General features: G+C 44.8%; 1 protein-coding gene across 1 annotated transcript in view; it reads right to left on the bottom strand.

The window, feature by feature from the left end:
- RXFP1 (relaxin family peptide receptor 1) overlaps positions 1-22,080 on the bottom strand; it is a 341,714-nt gene that overhangs the window by 267,997 nt on the left and 51,637 nt on the right. The gene's annotated exons all lie outside the window — the stretch shown is intronic.

Genomic DNA, 22,080 nt, shown 5'->3' on the forward strand with positions numbered 1-22,080 from the left:
TTTTACATTGTTTCGGAAAGACAGGGCGAATAGGAAAGGCGATGGTGTATGTCTGTATGTGAGAAGTGATATGAAGGTGAGTGTAAATGAGACATTAGAGCAGGCTCGAGGAACCCCAGGAAAAAAAAAAATTCTCAGGGCACCCCTAACCAAAAATTGCTTACAAGCCGACAAAAAATGGCTAAAAACAAGCACTACACTCTTAGGGTATGTTCACACAACACTTTTTTGTAAGGCAGAAACAAAAAAATTTTGAACTGACAGCGTTGTTTTGACTTTTTTTTTTTTTGCTGTGTTTTTTGCCCACATTTTTTTTAAGCCGTTGAAGTGAATGCAAAAACCGCAGAAAAAAAAGCACCAAACGAGTGCCGCAGGTTTTTTCTGCCTCCTATTAATTTCAATGGGAGGTCAGAGGCGGAAACCACTCGAAGACCACAGTAAAATGACCATCAGCCCCCAACTCACAGTAATGACCATCAGCCCCCACTTAGGTTATGTTCACACGTGCACGTCCGTTATGGCTGAAATTCCGGAGCTGTTTTCAGGAGAAAACAGCTCCTGAATTTCAGACGTAATGGCAAGTGCAGGCGTTTTTCGCAGCGTTCATTACGGACGTAATTGGAGCTGTTTTTCTGTGGAGTCAATGGAATACGGCTCCAATTACGTCCCAAGAAGTGACAGGCACTTCTTTGACGCGGGCGTCTTTTTTACGCGCCGTCTTTTGACAGCGGCATGTAAAAAAAATGACCGCTTTCAAGCAGTATTTTCGGTCGTAATTCCAGCAAAAAACGCCTGAATTACGTTCGTAAATAGTGCGTGTGAACATACCCTTACAGTAAAATAACCATCAGCCCCCACTCACAGTAAGGACCATCAGCCCCCACTCACAGTAATGACCATCAGCCCCCCACACACAGTAATGACCATCAGCCCGCCACTCACAGTAATGACCATCAGCCCCCCACACACAGTAATGACCATCAGCCCCCCACTCACAGTAATGACCATCAGCCCCCCACTCACAGTAAAATTACCATCAGCCCCCCACTCACAGTAATGACCATCAGCCCGCCACTCACAGTAATGACCATCAGCCCCCCACTCACAGTAAAATTACCATCAGCCCCCCACTCACAGTATAATGACCCCTCAGTAAAGAGACCATAAGCCCCCTCCAGTAAAGTGACCATCAGCCTCAGCCCCCCCAATAAAGTCACCATCAGACTCCGTCCCCCCAGTAAAATGACCATCAGCCCCCTCCAGTAAAGCCACCATCAGCCTCAGTCCCCCCACCCCCCGATAAAATGACCATCTGCCCCTCTAGTAAAGTGACCATCACAGAGAGAAAGTGCGCTTACTTCTGGGGAATGTCCAGGCTATTATTATGTGATATCAATGGACATTACAGGGAGGAGATATAAGAGTAGAGAGCTACAACTTCCAGCATGACCAGGCTGTTATTATGGGATATCAGGGGACATTACAGGGAGGAGGTATAAGAGGAGAGAACTACAGCTACCAGCATGTCCAGGCTGTTATTATGGGATATCAGAGGACATTACAGGGAGGAGGTATAAGAGGAGAGAACTACAACTTCCAGCATGTCCAGGCTGTTATGAGATATCAGAGGACATTACAGGGAGGAGGTATAAGAGGAGAGAACTACAACTACCAGTATGTCTAGACTGTTATTATGAGATATCAGAGGACATTACAGGGAGGAGGTATAAGAGGAGAGAACTACAACTACCAGCATGTCCAGGCTGTTATTATGGGATATCAGAGGACATTACAGGAGGAGGTATAAGAGGAGAGAACTACAACTACCAGCATGTCCAGACTGTTATTATAGGATATCAGAGGACATTTCAGGGAGGAGGTATAAGAGGAGAGGACTACAACTCCCAGCATGTCCAGGCTGTAATTATGGGATATCAGAGGACATTACAGGGAGGAGGTATAAGAGGAGAGAACTACAACTTCCAGCATGTCCATACTGTTATTATGGGATATCAGAGGACATTACAGAGAGGAGGTATAAGAGGGGAGGACTACAACTCCCAGCATGTCCATACTGTTATTATGGGATATCAGAGGACATTACAGGGAGGTATAAGAGGAGAGAACTACAACTACCAGCATGTCCGGGACGTTATTATGGGATATCAGAGGACATTACAGAGAGGAGGTATAAGAGGAGAGGACTACAACTACCAGCATGTCCAGGACGTTATTATGGGATATCAGAGGACATTACAGGGAGGAGGTATAAGAGGAGAGAACTACAATTACCAGCATGTCCAGGAAGTTATTATGGGATATCAGAGGACATTACAGGAAGGAGGTATAAGAGGAGAGGACTACAACTCCCAGCATGTCCAGGACGTTATTATGGGATATCAGAGGACATTACAGGGAGGAGGTATAAGAGGAGAGGACTACAACTACCAGCATGTCCAGGACGTTGTTATGGGATATCAGAGGACGTTACAGAGAGGAGGTATAAGAGGAGAGGACTACAACTACCAGCATGTCCAGGACGTTATTATGGGATATCAGAGGACATTACAGGAGGAGGTATAAGAGGAGAGAACTACAGCTACCAGCATGTCCAGGCTGTTATTATGGGATATCAGAGGACATTACAGGAGGAGGTATAAGAGGAGAGAACTACAACTACCAGCATGTCCAGACTGTTATTATAGGATATCAGAGGACATTTCAGGGAGGAGGTATAAGAGGAGAGGACTACAACTCCCAGCATGTCCAGGCTGTAATTATGGGATATCAGAGGACATTACAGGGAGGAGGTATAAGAGGAGAGAACTACAACTTCCAGCATGTCCATACTGTTATTATGGGATATCAGAGGACATTACAGAGAGGAGGTATAAGAGGGGAGGACTACAACTCCCAGCATGTCCATACTGTTATTATGGGATATCAGAGGACATTACAGGGAGGTATAAGAGGAGAGAACTACAACTACCAGCATGTCCGGGACGTTATTATGGGATATCAGAGGACATTACAGAGAGGAGGTATAAGAGGAGAGGACTACAACTACCAGCATGTCCAGGACGTTATTATGGGATATCAGAGGACATTACAGGGAGGAGGTATAAGAGGAGAGAACTACAATTACCAGCATGTCCAGGAAGTTATTATGGGATATCAGAGGACATTACAGGAAGGAGGTATAAGAGGAGAGGACTACAACTCCCAGCATGTCCAGGACGTTATTATGGGATATCAGAGGACATTACAGGGAGGAGGTATAAGAGGAGAGGACTACAACTACCAGCATGTCCAGGACGTTGTTATGGGATATCAGAGGACGTTACAGAGAGGAGGTATAAGAGGAGAGGACTACAACTACCAGCATGTCCAGGACGTTATTATGGGATATCAGAGGACAATTACAGAGAGGAGGTATAAGAGGAGAGGACTACAACTTCCGGCATTCCCCTGGTTCCATTTCTCACACAACTGCTAACAAAGTAAAGAAAAAAAACACTTAACCTGCCCAGCGTTAATGGCTCCTCTCCCTCCGTCAGGCTTCTAGTGGGAAGCGGTTGGCGGTACTCGTAACAGACGTCCGCACGTCACGTCTGCTACTTAAATTTATTTATTTATTTTATTTTGCAGTTGATGAGCGGAGTGCCGCGGCACCCCTGGACGGCTCTCGCGGCACCCCGGTTGGGAACCACTGCATTAGAGGGTGAAAATTGTGAGGAGGTTGAAACCTTGTGGGTGGAATTACAAAGGGAGGTAAACACTGAAAAAATTACTTTGAGGGAAATCTATAGACCCACCCCCAATATAACTGAGGAGATGGAAGTTCAGCTATATAAACAGATGGAGCGGCGGGCTGCACAGGCTGGCACTGTAGTGATAATGGGAGATTTTAATTACAGGGATATTAATTGGTGTCATGGTTCGGCTTCAACTGCAAAGGGGAGAAATTTGCTCAACCTGTTGCAGTAAAATTTTATGGGCCAGTCTGTGGAAGACCCGACTAGAGGTGAATCTGTGTTGGATCTGGTAATTTCTTTTTTTTTTTTAAATCAGATCAAGTTTATTGGCACAGTGTTCCAATACAAAGAATAACACGCATATACAATTCCAGCCACTTGAAAAACATTACAGAATATAAATATCAAGTAACAAACATGTCATCCCGACTCCCCTCCCATCACAGCCCTTCACTAGAGCCCTATACCTCTAGTCAGGGCCGCCATCAGGTATTTCAGGGCCCCATACAGCTAAATTTTCTGGGCCCCCCTACCGTGGCACCGCCTGTTAACGGTACTCCGTCTAGCACTATATCATGCTACCCAGGGCCGCCATCAGGGGGGTATTAGGGGTACTGATGTGAGGGGCCCGTCCAAACCTAATTGAAAGGGGGGCCCGGCAACTGCCGCAACTTGCCTTTGGTAGAAAAAAAACAGGCCCCTGCAATGGGGCTAGTTTTTTTCACCAAAAGAATGTCGTGAGCTGCGGGCCCCCCCCTCTCGTCATGGGGGCCGTCAAACACCGCCCGTCAAACAGCGACCGATCGTGCACACCCGCAAACTCCCGCGCGTGCGCACTTGCGAGCGTGCGCGACCATGATGTCGACTGCGCTATTGATTCCGTCGGAAAACCGAAAACCAGCCAGAATGGTAACGAACGGAAACCATTAGCGATCTTTCCGTCACCATTGAGATCAATGGTGACTGAAACGGAAGCTGTGCTGTCAATTTCACTTTCCTCAGACGGAACCCCGGAAAGGAAGTGAACGGTGATGTGAACAGGCCCTAACACAAAAGTTTTGTATTTTTTTAAGCTGGTTCACAAAAAAAAATAATTCCAAATTCTACTGGACCAACTGGCTATTTAGAGACCGGCAGCAGCTCCAGGAGCGACATCATAAGGGACACACTAGGCGGATATGCTGAGTAAAACTACACAGCTTATCCGCCCCGGTAGCCGCATGGAATTCTGCCAGCAAAACCGCACCAAATAGTGGCTCAGGTTTGGTGAGGCATGTCCGCTGCGGGAATCCTGCAGGGAAAAAAAAGTTTAGACTTGCCCCGGCCGTAGTCCTGGTGACGCATCTCTCTCTTCTAAACGTAGCCCCGCCTCCGGGGATGACGCTGTAGACCATGTGACCGCTGCAGCAGTCACATGGGATGAAACGTCATGACAGGAGGCCGGGCTGCGCTAAGAATAGAGGATCGCGTCACCAGGACTACGGCTGGGGGAAGTCTAAACTTTTTTAGAAATTTAAAAAAGTACCTTTTTTTTTTCTCATTTGTGATTTTTGCGGCAGAACCGCAGCATTTCCGCAACAGAGGAGCAGCGATTCCACAGAACATGCTGCGGCTTAAAAAACCAAAAAGCCACACTGCAGGTCCATTTTTTTTGCAGTGTGTGGATGAGATTTGTTCACATCTCATCCACTCTGCTGTGACTGTAATACGCTGCGGATTTTCCACAATAAAATGTGTTGCATAAAATCTGCAGTGTTCATGCCTAGTGTGTTCCTACCCTAAGGCCGGATTTACACAAGTGTGTGCTTTTTGCGTGCACAAAAAACGTGGCGTTTTGCGTATGCAAAAGGTCCATAACCGCTCCGTGTGGCAGCAGTCTATGATGCGTGGCTGAGTGATTTTCGCGCAGCCGCCATCATTATGACACTCTGTTTGTATGTTTGTAGCACGTGGAGCTTTTCTGTTTTCATTCATAGTTTATACGGCTGCGGAAGTGCTGGGCGGGATTTTCACTCACCCATTGACTTCAATGGGTGCGTGATGCGCCAACAATGCACAAATATCGGACATGTCGTGAGTTTTACGCAGCGGACACACGCTGCATGAAACTCACGGACACTCTGCACGGCCCCATAGAGTAACATAGGTCTGTGCGAGGCGCGTTGCACGGATGTATTACACGTTCGTCTGAATAAGCCCTAACAATAAGGCCCAGTTCACAGAGTTTTTAGGCCTTGATATTGACTCGGACACTGCGTCAGAATCAGCACCAAACAACTTCCAAAACCGCCTCCCATTGATTTAATCTGAAATGAATGGGAGCCAGTTGCGGAAAAAAGAAAAAGCAGCACGTCCTTTCTTGCCGCGGTTCCGCCTATGACCTCCCATCGAAATCAATCGGAGGCAGAAAATTCATTTTTCGCTGCGTTTTTTTGTCTGCTGTCCTCAATCGCCGCGGGCAAAAAACGCGGCAAAAAAACGCAGCAAGATAGTGTGTGCAGGTCAAAATCTGCCTCAAAATTCTTTAAGGAATTTTGAGGCAGATTTTTTTCTGCCTGCAAAATACTCTGTGTGAACAGGGCCATACTTAAACAGCACTTTGAGACACTTTACTCACTGTGTCAGAAGAGCTGCTCCCACTCCAGTCCTCGTCAGGCGATGTCTTCGGTCCAGACATCCAGTCCTTCACCTCCAGCCAGGCTCCAGGTAAGTTGGGTCCATGTGTGTCCGCGGGTGCGCTCGCTTCATTCGCGTGTTGTCGAGGCTGCGAGTGTGCGTGCTGTTGCTTCTGCGAGCGCTCGTGCTGTCGCGGTTGCGCGCTTTCTCCGGGTGCGCGCGCGGGTGGTCGAGTGCGGGCGCGCGCTCTCGGACGCTCGCGAGTGCGCACGCGCGGGAGTTTGCGGGTGCGCTCGATCGGTCGGCGGTGTTTGAAGGCCCCCATGAGAGTGGGGGCCCGCAGCTCACGTTTTTTTCTACCAAAGGCAAGTCGCGGCCATGGCCGGGCCCCCCTTTCAATTAGGTTTGGCCGGGCCCCTCACATCAGTACCCCTAATACCCCCCTGATGGCGGGCCTGCCTCTAGTTAATACCTTATAATCTATCATAGGAGGGAGGGAGATATTCTCTCCCAATCGGATCCTCCCAGCATATCACTGTCTTATCTACATTCTGTTCTAATATATGTCCCCATTTCTCTAAGATATTGCTCCTGCTATAGGAATCACAGGCCTAGATATCTAAATGAATCTATAGCTGTCCTCCCGGTAAAAGGTCCCAGCTCCAAGATCCACATTTTCTCTCCCATACCATCATCTCACATCCGCAGTCTGAGCACTTCAGTAGACACAAGCCCTGAGCGTTCAATCCACTTGCCCCATTGTTTTTCCCATTTTTTAACAGTACCACGCTTGGAGTATATTTTACCAATATGGTGGGATTCAGTGCCCCCGTGATTTCTCCCTGTGTTGGGGGTACGGCATCCAGCCAATGTTTAGCTATGGTTTTCCTTACTTGATGCAATATCTTGGCAATTGCCAATCGTTCCATCCTTTCCCCTTCCAGATCAGCATCATATCCCAAAAGTAACACCCTTGGATCCTTTGAAAGATTCACATCATACACCGTATCAATCAATGCAAATATCCCTCCCCCCCCACAATGTTCCCAAAGCTCTGCAAGTCTAGAACATTTGCAATATGTCGGCTCTCTCCCCTGGGCACCGAGGACATCTTGCATCCTCTCTCACCCCCATCTTATGCAGAACCCATGGGGTTCTATACACCCTATGCAACAGAAATATTTGTGACCTTCACTGCGCAATATTTATGGACAGAGTGCTAGATTATGCCAAAATATCTACCCAGTGCTCCCGTGGTATATGACCCACATCGTGTTCCCACTTCACTCTGACCGGTTCCATTAGGTCCCCTGGATGTTTAGACAATAAAATTTTATACACCATAGAAATCAATCCTTTAGATCCATCAGCTTTTGCCACAAATTCCAATATGCCCAGAGCATGTATCTTCAGGCCTAGCAACCCTGGATGCGTCTGTAGTGCATGGCGGATCTGCAAAAATTTATACAACACATGCTGTACCAAATGATATTCATCCTTCAATTGTTGAAAAGATTTTAAGATGTCCTCCTCATACAATTGGCTAAGCCATGATATGCCTTGACCACCCAACCATTCCCTCCAAACTGTATATTTCCCACAGGAGTACATTCCCCCACCCCCAACAACTGCTTGCACTGTTGCCACACCTTATGTACCAGTAACAATTTCGGTCTATGTCTTTCTGTCCGCCTAAATGTATGAGCCTCCAACCCCGCTGATAGATTTCCCCCTGCCCTTAAAACACCAATATGCGAGCACTAGACCCTAAGTTTCCATCGTCATCCCATCCCGGAAAATGTTGACATTGTGCAGCCAAAAAATATACCCACGCATTTGGCGGGGCCAGACATCCCTCATCCTTAGGAAGTCGAAGTTTCTCCAACTTAATCCTCGGGACCCCCTGTTTCCACACCAAATTCCTGAAAAGATTATGCAGCCTTCTGAACCTATGTTTTCGGGATCCATACCGGATAATTGTGAATTATATATAACACCTTGGGCATAATTATCATCTTTATTAGACTGGTTCGTCCCAGCGCCGAAAGAGGTAGCTTATTCCACGCCTCCACCCTGTTTTTAATCTTGGATAGCAACGGCAGTACATTAAGAGCCATATAGTCTGATACCTTAGTAGTGATTTTCACACCCAAATAGGTAAATTCCTGTACCACTAGTATACACATCCCGTCGACATTAACAGCGATATCCAATGGATCTAGAGGCATAACGGCCAATTTCGTTCAGTTATCGTTAACCCTGAGAATGTGCCAAAAGTTTTAATAACTATCATAACCTCAGTAAGCGTATTTTCAACATCCGACACAAATAACATGATATCATCCGCGTATAGAGCTATTCACTCTTCCACTGAACCATACGTTAAAACCCTTTATCCATTCATGCTGACGTATAGCACACGCCAATTGTTCCACTGCTAACGCAAACAACAAGGGTGACAGCAGGCATCCCTTTCGTGTCCCTCTAGCCAAGGAGAATCTACTGGACTATTCTCCGTGTGCCCGAATTCTAGCTGTAGGGGCTATATAAACTAGCTTCACCCATTTAATATAGTTAGGACCAAATCCCATGGTATGCAAGACATGTCACAAATATTCCCATTCCACACAATCGTCAAAACCGCTCTCCCCGCACAGTCCGCCGGTTCCGCCTGCAGATTAATAAATAATAGTAAATTAACTGCAGTGGATATAGAAGGCATGAAGCCTGACTGATCTCCGTGTACCACTGAGGTCATCACCCTACTCTAAAAATTTTATATCCGAGGACAATTAAGAGTCCGGAATTTGCAGATTTTGGGCAGGACCACTATTGTTGCTTCATATAATGAGTCAGGCAGTCTCCCCCTCTCAAAACTATGTAAGAAGGTGTCAAGTAGCTGTGGCACCAGCACCTCCCCATATTCCTTAAAAATTTCAATTGGCAGGCCATCTCGTCCCGGAGCCTTTTCATTTGCCATACTCTGTATGGTCAGTTCAATCTCCTCAAAAGAGATAGGTTCCCCCAACACTCCCTTTTCCTCCACTCCAATACTTGGTAGCGCTATACCCCCCAAGTAGTCTCCCAATTGCTGTGCCGTAAAGTGTGCTCTGGAAATGTACAGGTCTGTGTAAAAAGTTTAAAAAATTTGCAGAATCTGTCCTGTATTATTTTCTAGCCGACCCTCCACCCCTCTCATATTGTGTATATAGTTATTCCCCCTCTGGGCCTGTGCCATTCTCGCAAGCAATTAACCAGTGATATCCCCCTCCTCGTAATATTTTTGGTTAAGAAACATTCTCCTATTATCCGCTTTTTCTAATTGATGTTCCCCCAGTAATTTCTGAGCCTCCACCCAGTTTTTAAGAGATACAGTGAAGGAAATAAGTATTTGATCCCTTGCTGATTTTGAAAGTTTGCCCACTGTCAAAGACATGAACAGTCTAGAATTTTTAGGCTAGGTTAATTTTACCAGCGAGAGATAGACTATATAAAAAAAAAAGAAAATAACATAGTCAAAATTATATATATTTATTTGCATGTTTGACTGTTCATGTCTTTGACATTGGGCAAACTTACAAAATCAGCAAGGGATCAAATACTTATTTCCTTCACTGTATTGATGAGTTCTCCTCCACGTGTTTCCGTTCAGTATCCGCCACTCGGAATATTAGACAATCTTCCAGCTGTCTAGTTTTTGTTTTCATTTTCTGTATATTTTATATGAACATCCCCCTTAACCACGCTTTCATAGCGTCCCACAACACTCCCTGAGAAACAGTGTCCACATTAACACATGAGCTCACTCTCCCTCCACTCCAGCAGATTTCCTCAGTTGGGCTTCGTGGACGTCCAGCCCCCTCAACACCTTTCTGGGTGTGTCAATGAACAAGGTAGTCCCCAGGGCCGTCACCCGGAGTTTCGCCGGATATATCATGGAATATTGAACGTTCAATCTTCTGAGGCGTTTTTTAATATCCATAAATTGCGCCCTTCCCTTCTGCACTTCCACAGAAAATCCGGGAAAATAGAAATCTGCACACCGTTCATGGAGATATCTAGTCTTTCCCTTGCGCCCTGGAGGATCCGGTCTTTGTCTTTGTAATGCAATATCTTAATAAGAACCGGTCTTGGTGGTCGATCAGAAGGTCCCGGTCACGTGGGCAACCTGTGCACCCATTCCACCGCGAACAGGGGGGTCAATACATCTCGCTCAAAGGTGTCCAGCAGCCACTTCTCAAAGAAGTCATCAGGATTATTTCCCTCCAGCTTCTCCGGAACTCCCACCAGACGAATATTGTTACGGGGCAACCTGTTCTCCAGGTCGTCAGATTTTGCATGTAATATCGCCACTGCTTGTGAATGCATTTACGTATCACTTCTCAGACTTGGGAGATCGGCCTCTAATTCAGACACCCTCCCCTCCATGGCAGTAGTTCTTTCTGATACTTTTTGTAAATCATTACTTAAACAGGCTCTTTCACCACATTATAAGTGCCCTATCTCATACATAATCTGATTGGCACTGTAATGTAGATAACAACAGTGGTTTTTATTTTGAAAAATGATAATTTTTGAGCAAGTTATGAGCAATTTTAGATTTATGCAAATTAGTTTCTTAATGCCCAACTGGGCATTTTGTAACTTTTGACCAAGTGGGCGTTGTAAAGAGAAGTATATGATGCTGACCAATCAGCGTCATACACTTCTCTCCATTCATGTTCATTTGTACTCAGCACAGCGTGATCTCGCGAGATCACGCTGTGCTGTCACATACACCCACATTAACTTTACTGAAGTGTCTTGAGAGTGAATAGACATTGCCTCCAGCCAGGACGCTGTCTATTCACTCTCCCGACACTTCGGAAAAGTTTTTGCAGGACTTACTCACACAGCATAGCGTGATCTCGCGAGATCACGCTGTGCTGTCATTCACAGCGTGATCTCACGAGATCACACTGTGCTGTGATTAAGTCCCACACAAACTTTTCCAAAGTGTCGGGAGTGTGAATAGACATCGGGTCCTGGCTGGAGGCAATGTCTATTCACTCTCAAGACACTCCAGTAAAGTTAATGTGGGTGTATGTGACAGCACAGCATGATCTCTCTAGATCACGCTGTGCTGAGTATGAATGGAGAGAAGTGTATAACGCTGATTGGTCAGCGTCATACACTTCTCTTTACAACGACCACTTGGTCAAAAGTAAAAAAATTCTGAGTTGGGCATTAAGAAACGAATTAGCATAAATCGAAATTGCTCATAACTTGCTAAAAAATTATAGTTTTTCAAAATAAAAACGACTGTTGTTATCTACATTACAGCACTGATCAGATTATGTAGTAGATAGGGCACTACTAATCTGGTGACAGAGCCTCTTTAAGAGTAAAATGTCCTCCTTCAGACTTCCCATCTGGCCAGTAAGTAGTGAGAGCACCGTGGCATTCTGTTTCACTGCTGCCAGTATTTCAGTCAGGGAAGGCTCAGATGGTCTGCTTCCTGCACCACACACTCCTCCATATTTCTCAGCCTCCCAACGTGCTTTCCCATACATGTCCTCAGCTTCCTCCTCACTCACCAGGCCATCTCCCAGCCCTGCATAACAGGAGCCACACGAGGGGCTCTTAGCTGTCACTCCCGCCACTGTAGAGGGCCTACTTTTTGCAGCTCGCAGTGTCCAGGCAAACCTCTCCAGCTTGTCAGCCATTTCCAGCCGAACACACCTGTGTCCCGTAATGTCCCGTAATGTTTTTTACTTTTTGGAGCGGGTCATCCCTGTGCAGTCTGCCGACCTTGATTCCTCCAGCCCTAATCTCAGTGGGTCAATGTTTTAGATCTGACTTTGCAGGCAAATAAGTCTTAACAGGATGGGCACAGCGGGAGCTTCGGCTTCACACATCTGCTCACATCTCCTGCTATGCCACGCCCCCCGGATCTGGTCATTTCTAATAATGCAGAGCTTGTTGGGAATGTCAATGTTCATGAAAACCTCGGTTAGGCCTCATTTACACGAGCGTAATATACGCGCGTGCGACGCGCGTGCTTTTCACGCGTGTCGTACGCACCTATATTACTCTATGGGGCAGTGCAGACGATGCGTGAATTTTGCACAGCGCGAGTGCGTTGTGTAAAACTCACGACATGTTCTATAATCGTGCGTTTTTCGCGCATCACGCACCCATTGAAATCAATGGGTGCGTGAAAACCACGAAGGTCGCACAGAAGCACTTCCGTGCGAACTGCGTGATTCGCGCAAGAGCTGTCAAACTCTGAATGTAAACAGAAAAGCACCACGTGCTTTTCTGTTTACAAACATCCAAAAGGAGTGTCTTAGAGATGAGCGAACCGAACTTCACCGGGTTCGGCCGAACTCGTTTTGACCGAACCCGGCAAAAAATGTTGCGGTACGCGACGTCAGGAGACAGTCACTGTCCAGGGTGCTGAAATAGTTAAACTGGTTCAGCACCCTGCACAGTGACTACCGATCCCAATATACGTGAACGTGTAAAAAAAAAAAAGTTCTGACTTACCGATAAAACCGGCTTCTTCCTCCAGTCTGACCTCCCGGGATGACAATTCAGTCCAAGTGACAGCTGCAGCCAATCACAGGCCAAGCACAGGCTGCAGCAGTCACATGGACTGCCGCGTCATCCAGGGAGGTGGGGCCAGGGAGGTGGGGCCAGATGTCAAGAGAGGCGCGTCACCAAGGACGCGTCACCAAGGACGCGTCACCAAGGCAACGGCCGGGAAGTTCTCGGTAAGTACGAACCTCTTTTTTTTTAAACAGGTTACTCCATATGGTGATCGGAATTCACTGTCGAGGGTGCTGAAAGAGTTACTGCCGATCAGTTAACTCTTTCAGCACCATGGACAGTGACTGACGTCGACTAGCCTCATCTCTATGATGGCGGCTGCGCGAAAATCACGCAGCCGCGCATCATACACGGATGACACACGGAGCTGTCAAGTGCCTTTTGCGCACGCAAAACGCTGCGTTTTTTCCGCGCGCAAAACGCACACGCTCGTGTAAATCAGGCCTCACAGTGATCACAATATAGTTATATTTTACTTAGGCCTTATTCACAGGAACGTGTGTGTTTTGCGTGCGGAAAAAAATGCTGCGTTTTTTGCGCGTTGCAGTTCCGTGTGTCATCAGTCTTTGATGCGTGGCTGCGTGACTGCGTGATTTTCACGCATATGCCATCATGCCATCCTTATGACACGCGGTTTTGATGTTTAGAAAAAGAAATGAAGGAAGTGCTTTTATTTTTTCCTTCATTTCTTTATCTAATGTTGCGCGAATCACACGCGACACACGGAAGTGCTTCGGTGTGCTGCGCGTGATTTTCACGCACCCATCGACTTCAATGGGTGTGTGATGCGCGAAAAACGCCCAAGTATAGGACATGTCGTGAGTTTTACGCAGCGGACACACGCTGCATGAAAATCACAGAGTCATTGACTAACATAGGTCCGTGCGACACACGTGATTTTCAAGCGCGTATCAAGGACGTTAAACACGTTCGTGTAAATAAGGCCTTATACTGTAAAAAACAAACACAGGGTGGGAGGGCACAAGTTTTTTTCATGCGGAAACCGCGCCGCAAAACGCACCAAAAAACGGCCGAAAATGCCTTTCATTGATTTCAATGGGAGGCGGAAAAACCGGCTCGTGGGAAAAAGAGGGGACATGCCCTATCTTCGGGCGTTTACACCTCTGACCTCCCATTGACATCAATGGGAGGCAGAGAAAGCGTATTTCGCTGCGATTTATGCCTGCGGCACTCAATGGCAATGGCGGATTATCACCTGGGCCCGAACCGCACACAATCTTAAAAAACTATGCAGCACTCTAGCGCTTCTAACTGCCGCTCTGTCCCGCTTCCAACCGAATCTGCGTTCGAAGGACGCAGATTCAATTGGGTTGAATGCTTGAGCCTCGCTCCAGCATTCACTCTGCCGTGAGCGGCTCGGCGCAGTCAGGCACGATGTAGTGACGTCAGCGCGCCTGTCTGCACGGAGTCACTCACGGGACAGTGCAGAGGAGGAGAAGCATCCCCCACCGGGCATTATACTGTGTAGCAGCTATGGAGGCATTTTACTGTGTAGCAGCTATGGAGGCATTATACTGTGTCACAGCTATGGAGGCATTATACTTTGTAGCAGCTATGGAGGGCATTATACTGTGTCACAGCTATGGGGGCATTATACTGTGTAGCAGCTATGGGGTCATTATACTGTGTAGAGGCAGCTATGGAGGGCCTTATACTGTGTAGAGGCAGCTATGGAGGGCATTATACTGTGTAGAGGCAGCTATGGGGACAGTGCAGAGGAGGAGAAGCATCCCCCACCGGGCATTATACTGTGTAGCAGCTATGGGGGCATTATACTGTGTAGCAGCTATGGAGGCATTATACTGTGTAGCAGCTATGGAGGCATTATATTGTGTAGCAGCTATGGGGGCATTATACTGTGTCACAGCTATGGAGGGCATTATACTGTGTCGCAGCTATGGAGGCATTATACTGTGTAGTAGCTATGGGGGCATTATACTGTGTCGCAGCTATGGGGGCATTATACTGTGTCGCAGCTATGGGGGCATCATACTGTGTAGCAGCTATGGGGGCATTATACTGTGTCGAAGCTATGGGGGCATTTTAATGTGTCGCAGCTATGGAGGCATTATACTGTGTAGCAGCTATGGGGGCATTATACTGTGTAGCAGCTATGGGGGGCATTATACTGTGTAGCAGCTATGGGGGGCATTATACTGTGTAGCAGTTATGGGGGGCATTATACTGTGTTGCAGCTATGGGGGTATTATACTGTGTCGCAGCTATGGGGGCATTATACTGTGTAGGGTCACCTAAGGGGAAAATTATACTGTGTAGAGGCAGCTATGGAGGGCATTATACTGTATGGGGCAGCTATGGGTGACAATATACTGTGGTGGCAGCTATGGGGGACATTATACTGTATGGGGCAGCTATGGGTGGCAATACACTGTGGGGGCAGCTATGGGGGACATTATACTGAGCAATTACAAGAGCTGCAGGTCCAAGGGGGGAGACGCTGTGTAGCACTATATACAAGGGGGGATTGTTGTATAGCACTGTATAGAAGGGAGCGCTGTGTATCACTATATCTAAGGGGGATTGCTGTGTAGCACTATATACAAGAGGGGGAGTGCTATGTGACGCTATTTACATAGGGGGAGGACTGTGTAGCGCTATTTACAGGGGTCAGTGTGTAGGGCTACCTACAGGGGGCTGTGTGTGGTGCTATCTACAGTGTTTAACACAATTATATTCAGGGGCGCTGTCTATGGTGCTATAATATTTACGGGCCCAGCGTTTGGTACTATTTTATTCAGGGGCGTAGTGTTTGGTGCTATTATATTTAGGGACACTGTGTGTGGCACCATGATAATATTATCTTTGTTTATAGGTGTGGAAATGTTGGAAAAGTGAGGAGCCAAAGACATCTGAGTGGCAAATTCTGCAGAAATGGGTCATGGCCGGGAAAAGTCGTCATGAAGTCTGGACTGGATGGAGAAGAAAAGAGGAAAAAAACTACGACGTCACCTGTGAGTCACTAGATTTATAGACAATCTGTCATCTCTACTGACATGTTTATTATAGGAAATCCTTGTATTTCTCAAAGTCTTTGTGCAGTCCAGGACTCATAGACAAATAAGTGTTACTATTCCCCTTGTCAGGAGAATGTGTCCCTACACGGTGACATACTGTCAGCGATGGTTGGAGACTGTCAGTATGTGGGGACACAGCCTTTTGACAAGGGGAGTAGTAACACCCATTTGTTAATATCTGGACAAAAAGGAAGTGTTAACAATAGTTACAGGGCGGCGGTGGAGAAGGGGGGCCCAAGTTTGGGTAACAGCCCAGGGCCTATGGTCTACTTAATCTGCCACTGCTCAATGGCCACGGGCGAAAAACGCCGTGAAAAACGCTGCGAAAATCAGCGTGCAGGCAGAGGAAAATCTGCCTCAAAATTCCAAATGGAATGTTGAGGCAGATTTTCTGCCTGCAAAAAACTCAGTGTGAACCTACCCTAAGAAGGCCAATTTCCCCAGGATGAGGGCTGCAATTCAGGATATAGACTGAGGAGAACTAATGTCAAATAATGGTACAAATGATAAATGGGAGATCTTAAAATCTACTTTGTATAATTATAGTGCAAAATTTATTGCTATAGGTAACAAGTATAAACGACTAAAATTAAACCCCACATGGCTTACACCTTTTGTAAAAAGGGCAATATATGACAAAAAAAGGGCATTTGAAAAATACTAATTTGAGGGTACAGCTGTAGCCTTTGTAAAATATAAAGAGCTTAATAAAATCTGGAAAAAGATAATAAAATCAGCAATAATAGAAAATGAAAGGAAGGTGGCCAAGGATAGTAAAACAAATCCCCAAAAATTCTTCAAGTATATAAATGCAAAAAAACCAAGGTCTGAACATGTGGGACCCCTAGATAGTGGTAATGGGGAGTTGGTCACAGGGGATCAAGAGAAGGCAGAGTTACTAAATGGGTTCTTCAGCTCTATATATACAACAGAAGAAAGAGCATCTGATGTAGCTGGTGCCAGTGCTGTTAATATATCAGTTGATATACTGAATTGGATGAATGTAGATATGGTGCAAGTTAAATAAAATAAAATAAACGTAAACAAGGCCCCGGGACCAGATGGGTTACACCCTAGAGATCTTAAGGAGCTTAGTTCAGTTATTCTGTCCCCCTTTTCATAATATTTAGAGATTCTCTAGTGACTGGTATAGAGCCAAGGGACTGACGCAGGGCAAATGTGGTGCCTATTTTCAAAAAAGGCTCTAGGTCTTCCCCGGGTCATTATAGACCAGTAAGCTTAACATCCATTGTGGGGAAAATGTTTGAGGGGCTATTGAGGGACTATATACAGGATTATGTGACAAAAAATAGTATTATAAGTGACAGCCAGCACGGTTTTACTAAGGACAGATGCTGTCAAACCAACCTGATTTGTTTTTATGAAGAGGTGAGCAGAAGCCTAGACAGAGGGGCCACAGTGGAATTAGTGTTTTTGGACTTTGCAAAGGCATTTGACACTGTCCCTAATAGACGTCTAATGGGTAAATTAAGGACTATAGGTTTAGAAAGTATAGTTTGTAATTGGATTGAGAATTGGCTCAAGGACCCTATACAGAGAGTTGTGGTCAATGATTCCTACTCTGAATGGTCCCCGGTTATAAGTGGTGTTCCCACAGGGTTCAGTGCTGGGACCACTATTATTCAACTTATTTATTAATGATATAGAGGATGGGATTAATAGCACTATTTGTATTTTTGCGGATGACACCAAGCTATATAGTAACGTTCAGTCTATAAAACTCCAAACAATCTGAGATCATGGAAATCCTCAAGAGGTATTGGCGTATCCTAGGAGCCGATGCGGACTTGGCGGATCAGATAACACAATGGCCTTCAGTCACGTTCCGTAGAGGTAAAAACATCAGGGATAGGGTGATGCAGAGCTGTTTTGATCCAATAATCCAAAAGGGTACTTGGTTAGACAGGCAGATACCGGGTACACACAGATGTGGTAGTTGTAGGGCCTGTGATTTCATTCAAAGTGGAAAAAAATTCAAAAGTGTTACCACCAAGGTTGAGTATGATATCCGAGATTTTGTGAACTGCAAAATGGCTGGAGTTGTCTATTTAATCACATGTCCGTGCCCACTGAATTACGTGGGCAAGACGATACGGCAGTTTCGGCGCCGGATTAGGGAACATGTTGGAGATGTTACAAATGAAAGAGATACTTCCATATCAAAACATGTGCATGCAAAACATCAAGGCAGGGCAGAATGTTTAAAATTTCAGGCAATTGAATTGGTACGTCCTCCTAAACGGAGAGGGGATTGGGATAACCTCATTCTGCGTAAAGAGGCCCAATGGATCTACAGACTGGCTTGCGTACATCCTGAAGGTTTAAACGAGCAAACAAATTATACCTGTTTTATTTAATATACTATCCATATCAAGTCATAGGGCTTTTTTGGTCCTCTGGGTGAGGGTATGGTAATGCATTCCTAGTCCCAGTGTAGTCACTTGTAATATATCAATCAATAAGTAGCAGGTATGGCAATTGAGTCCAGGAGTGTGTCAAATGTTTTAAGTGAGGTTTACAATTACGTCGTTCTTCTATCCATATATTATGTATTTTCAGGGTAGGTGCTCCTATCGTGGTAGTCCAATTGCGGCCCTGAGCTGATCCGCAACATATATCCAACATTATAGTGTTATACTCCATCCTTGAATAGCATGAGGCTTTGTGTAGTAAATAGATACTTCTACAGCCTCCCATTGAGTCAGCATGCTCTGTGTTGTTTACATTGTTACTTCCGGGTATGTCAGCTGACAGCCGGGAGTCACATGGTTTAGCATCATGGATGTGCTGGGCCAGTGTGATTGGCTGTTTGATGTAAGCCAGGGGGCGGAGTATTCAGTTCATAGTGACTCAGAGTCCCAGAGTGAAGCATGCCGCTGACATCTATGCGTGCATGCTTCCGTGTTGTGCAGTAGAATATCTGCTGCTGAAGATATATCGCTGGCATCCTGGCCAGACTGACAGACCCCTGATGATAAGTATAGAAACGCGTAGGGTCGGGTGAAGTGAGGGAATTTTGCGTAGGGGGCAGTGGCATTGTTGTGCATCTGTACATTGGGAGAATCTGGTGCGGTTAACGCAGGCTCCTGTGTGAACGAGGGTCCAAACCACTGCTTTACCAATGTTATACGCTGATTCCATATTTTGATATCTCTGTTTACATACCCAGTCATTAAGGGTTCACAAACGAACTAGGACTGGGAGTATTCTGTTTAATACGTTTTTAAATACACGGTTGGGCTTTTCACAGTGGTGATTGTACCCCTGTTTTTAGATAGCTATGAAATAAAAATTATACATTTTACTCATTTATCATTTCAGTGAATTTTCAAATGTTCATATTTGTGGGAGCACAATATATATCGTCAAAATACAGTGAATTATAACGTTCAGTCTATAGAAGATGTTTGTAAATTGCAGGCTGATTTGGACAAACTAAGGGTATTTTTCACATGGCTAACAAAATACGGCTGTAAAATACAGAGCTGTTTTCAAGGGAAAATTTACAGCCATTTTTTATGCATCAAGCGTTTTTTTATGTGTTTTTTACGGCCGTATTTGGAGCTGTTTTTCTATTGACCCAATGTAAAACGGCTCCAAAAACGGCTCAAGAAGTGACATGCACTTGTTTTTTACGGGGCGTTTTTTTAAGGCGCCGTTTTTACGTAATGGTAAGCATAATGTACTGGTAGAGATGAATCCAATTTTACCTTTGCTTGAATTTGATCAAGGGCTCCAATTCCTCAGGAAACTAATTGTATACATTCTCTCGCCATCCAGTAAAAAAAAAAGTATATATATATATATATATATAAATATATACCATGTGGTATACTTTGCTTTAAAATGGGAACCTATAGTCTACAGATGGTGGATGTGAGACCTCTGTTCTCCCATTAGGTGAGGGTCCTGGGGGATGGTCCTGGGGATGGTACCCATACATATTAAGCATCCATGATATATCCGGTGGATTTGCCATAAATATTTGTGATGGGAATACCCTTTTAAGGCCACAATTGGCTGCATCCTGAAGTGCTAAACTACTAGTCATGTTGTAGATCATTTCTTTTTTTTCTGAATGAAATGCTAATAATTGACAGGACAGATAGGGCAATGCTATAAAGTGGCGTAGATTTCCGCTATAAAGCACTGTTCACGTGGTGTGTTTTTAGTATGCATTTTTTTTTGGGCGGATTAACTCCCATTGAGACCAGGAAGGATTATCACAGAACCGGAGATCAGTGCAAAATAGCGGGTGCAAGCCTCAAGGAAACTTGATCCAAAGTCCCACAAATGGTATCCACAAAGAAGAGAGACACGAGGCAGCACTTCCAAAATAAATGGGAATTGTATTCACCGACCAGTGCGACGTTTCAGTCCAACAGTCCTGTTGGACTGAAATGTCGCAATGGTCGGTGAATAAAATTCCCATTTATTTTGGAAGTGCTGCCTGGTCTCTCTCTTCTTTGTGAACTGCCATTGAGAGACATGGGAGTTGATCTACGAAAACCCAAAAAACGCTTGCTGAAAACGCAAAAGTAATGCACTATGTGAACCCAGCCTAGTTATAGTGAGTATGTCGGGTCTCGGGCCACTTTGGCGGCAACGGCGTAAAACAGCAAAAAGTCACAAAACATATTGCACAAATTTTGCCTGTGCCATAAATTGCGACTTTTTAATGCCCAATTACTGGAGTATATCCGTTGATAAATTCTCCCAGTCTGCTGCTTGAATCCCTCTAGATAAGAGGTGCAACGCAAATTCACTGCATTAGTGAAGTGCTGGGGAAGAGGACCAATATGAGGCATAGGTGAGGGATACCGCTGATACAGATAGTCTACTAACTCCAGGGATATCATAGTTAGTATACTGTATTCATTATGGTGGTGTAATATGGTATATATTAATATATACATTATTTGTATAACTCTATTTTTGCCTGGTATTGACATTAGTTTTAGTGGTGACTAGAGATTCATTAATTTCAGCTTTACAGCTGCCTACAAATAATGCGGATTGTTCAAGGCTATTCTACAGACCATATATCATAATAATCCCATGAATAAGAGTGGCCTTTGTTAAATTGTTTGGTCGTTGGTCAATGGATCCGTCATTATTTATTGCTCCATAAATATTTTGCTGACATTTACTGAGCTTAATATGTTTTTTACTGCTAGGAATACAGCTGAGCTTATTGATCTAATACATACTAATAGGGTCATTGTTGTCATAAAGCTTTATAAAACTATGGTAGAGGAGAATTCAATTTATATAAGGAGCAGTTAATATTATTGAACAATAGGAATTCCATATACTTAGTGCCTCTTTATTGTTTGGAATACTCTATGTACCAATTCCCTAGGTGAATTATCAATCTGTATAGAACTTTAATTTTTAGACATTTCTGGGCAAAATGTTTTTTGTAAATTTCCCAGTTCATGGAAATGTTGCAAATATATGTATATAAAATATAGACAACTATACACATTTTATATTACCTGCTGTGTGCATTTTACATGTTTTCAGATATTATTATATTATTATATATTTTTATGTTATTTATATTGTACTATCATGCATGAATATAAAAATCCTCAAGACTCTTTACACATGGTCATATAATCGCTCTGTGCGGGAATCATATATTCAGTGCTGTCCTGTGAGATGAAGAAGCCTTACCGGAAGAAGGTTGGTTACACAGGAAGAAATTCAATCCCATCCTTGTCTATAAATATATGCTCATTCATGGAGTAGTAATATGCTGATGTACATAAAGCCCTACACGTACATTTATTGACCTCGACATCACTGCTGGCAGCAATGAAGGCAATGATGAAGGCAATAAATTAAGATATTCATAAGACTGAGTAGTATGGCTGGTCACTCCGCTTGAAGCGAAATATTCCACCTTCATGGATTTGTTTTATTGATTTAGTATGCATGTAGTAAACTTCTGCTATTTACAAACACTTTTTCAGACTAATAAAAAATAATAAAGAAAAAATAATAATAAGAAAACACCAGAAATATCATTTAGGCTG

This window comes from Rhinoderma darwinii, chromosome 1 (genome assembly GCF_050947455.1).
Source record: "Rhinoderma darwinii isolate aRhiDar2 chromosome 1, aRhiDar2.hap1, whole genome shotgun sequence".
Taxonomy (NCBI): Eukaryota; Metazoa; Chordata; class Amphibia; order Anura; family Rhinodermatidae; genus Rhinoderma; species Rhinoderma darwinii.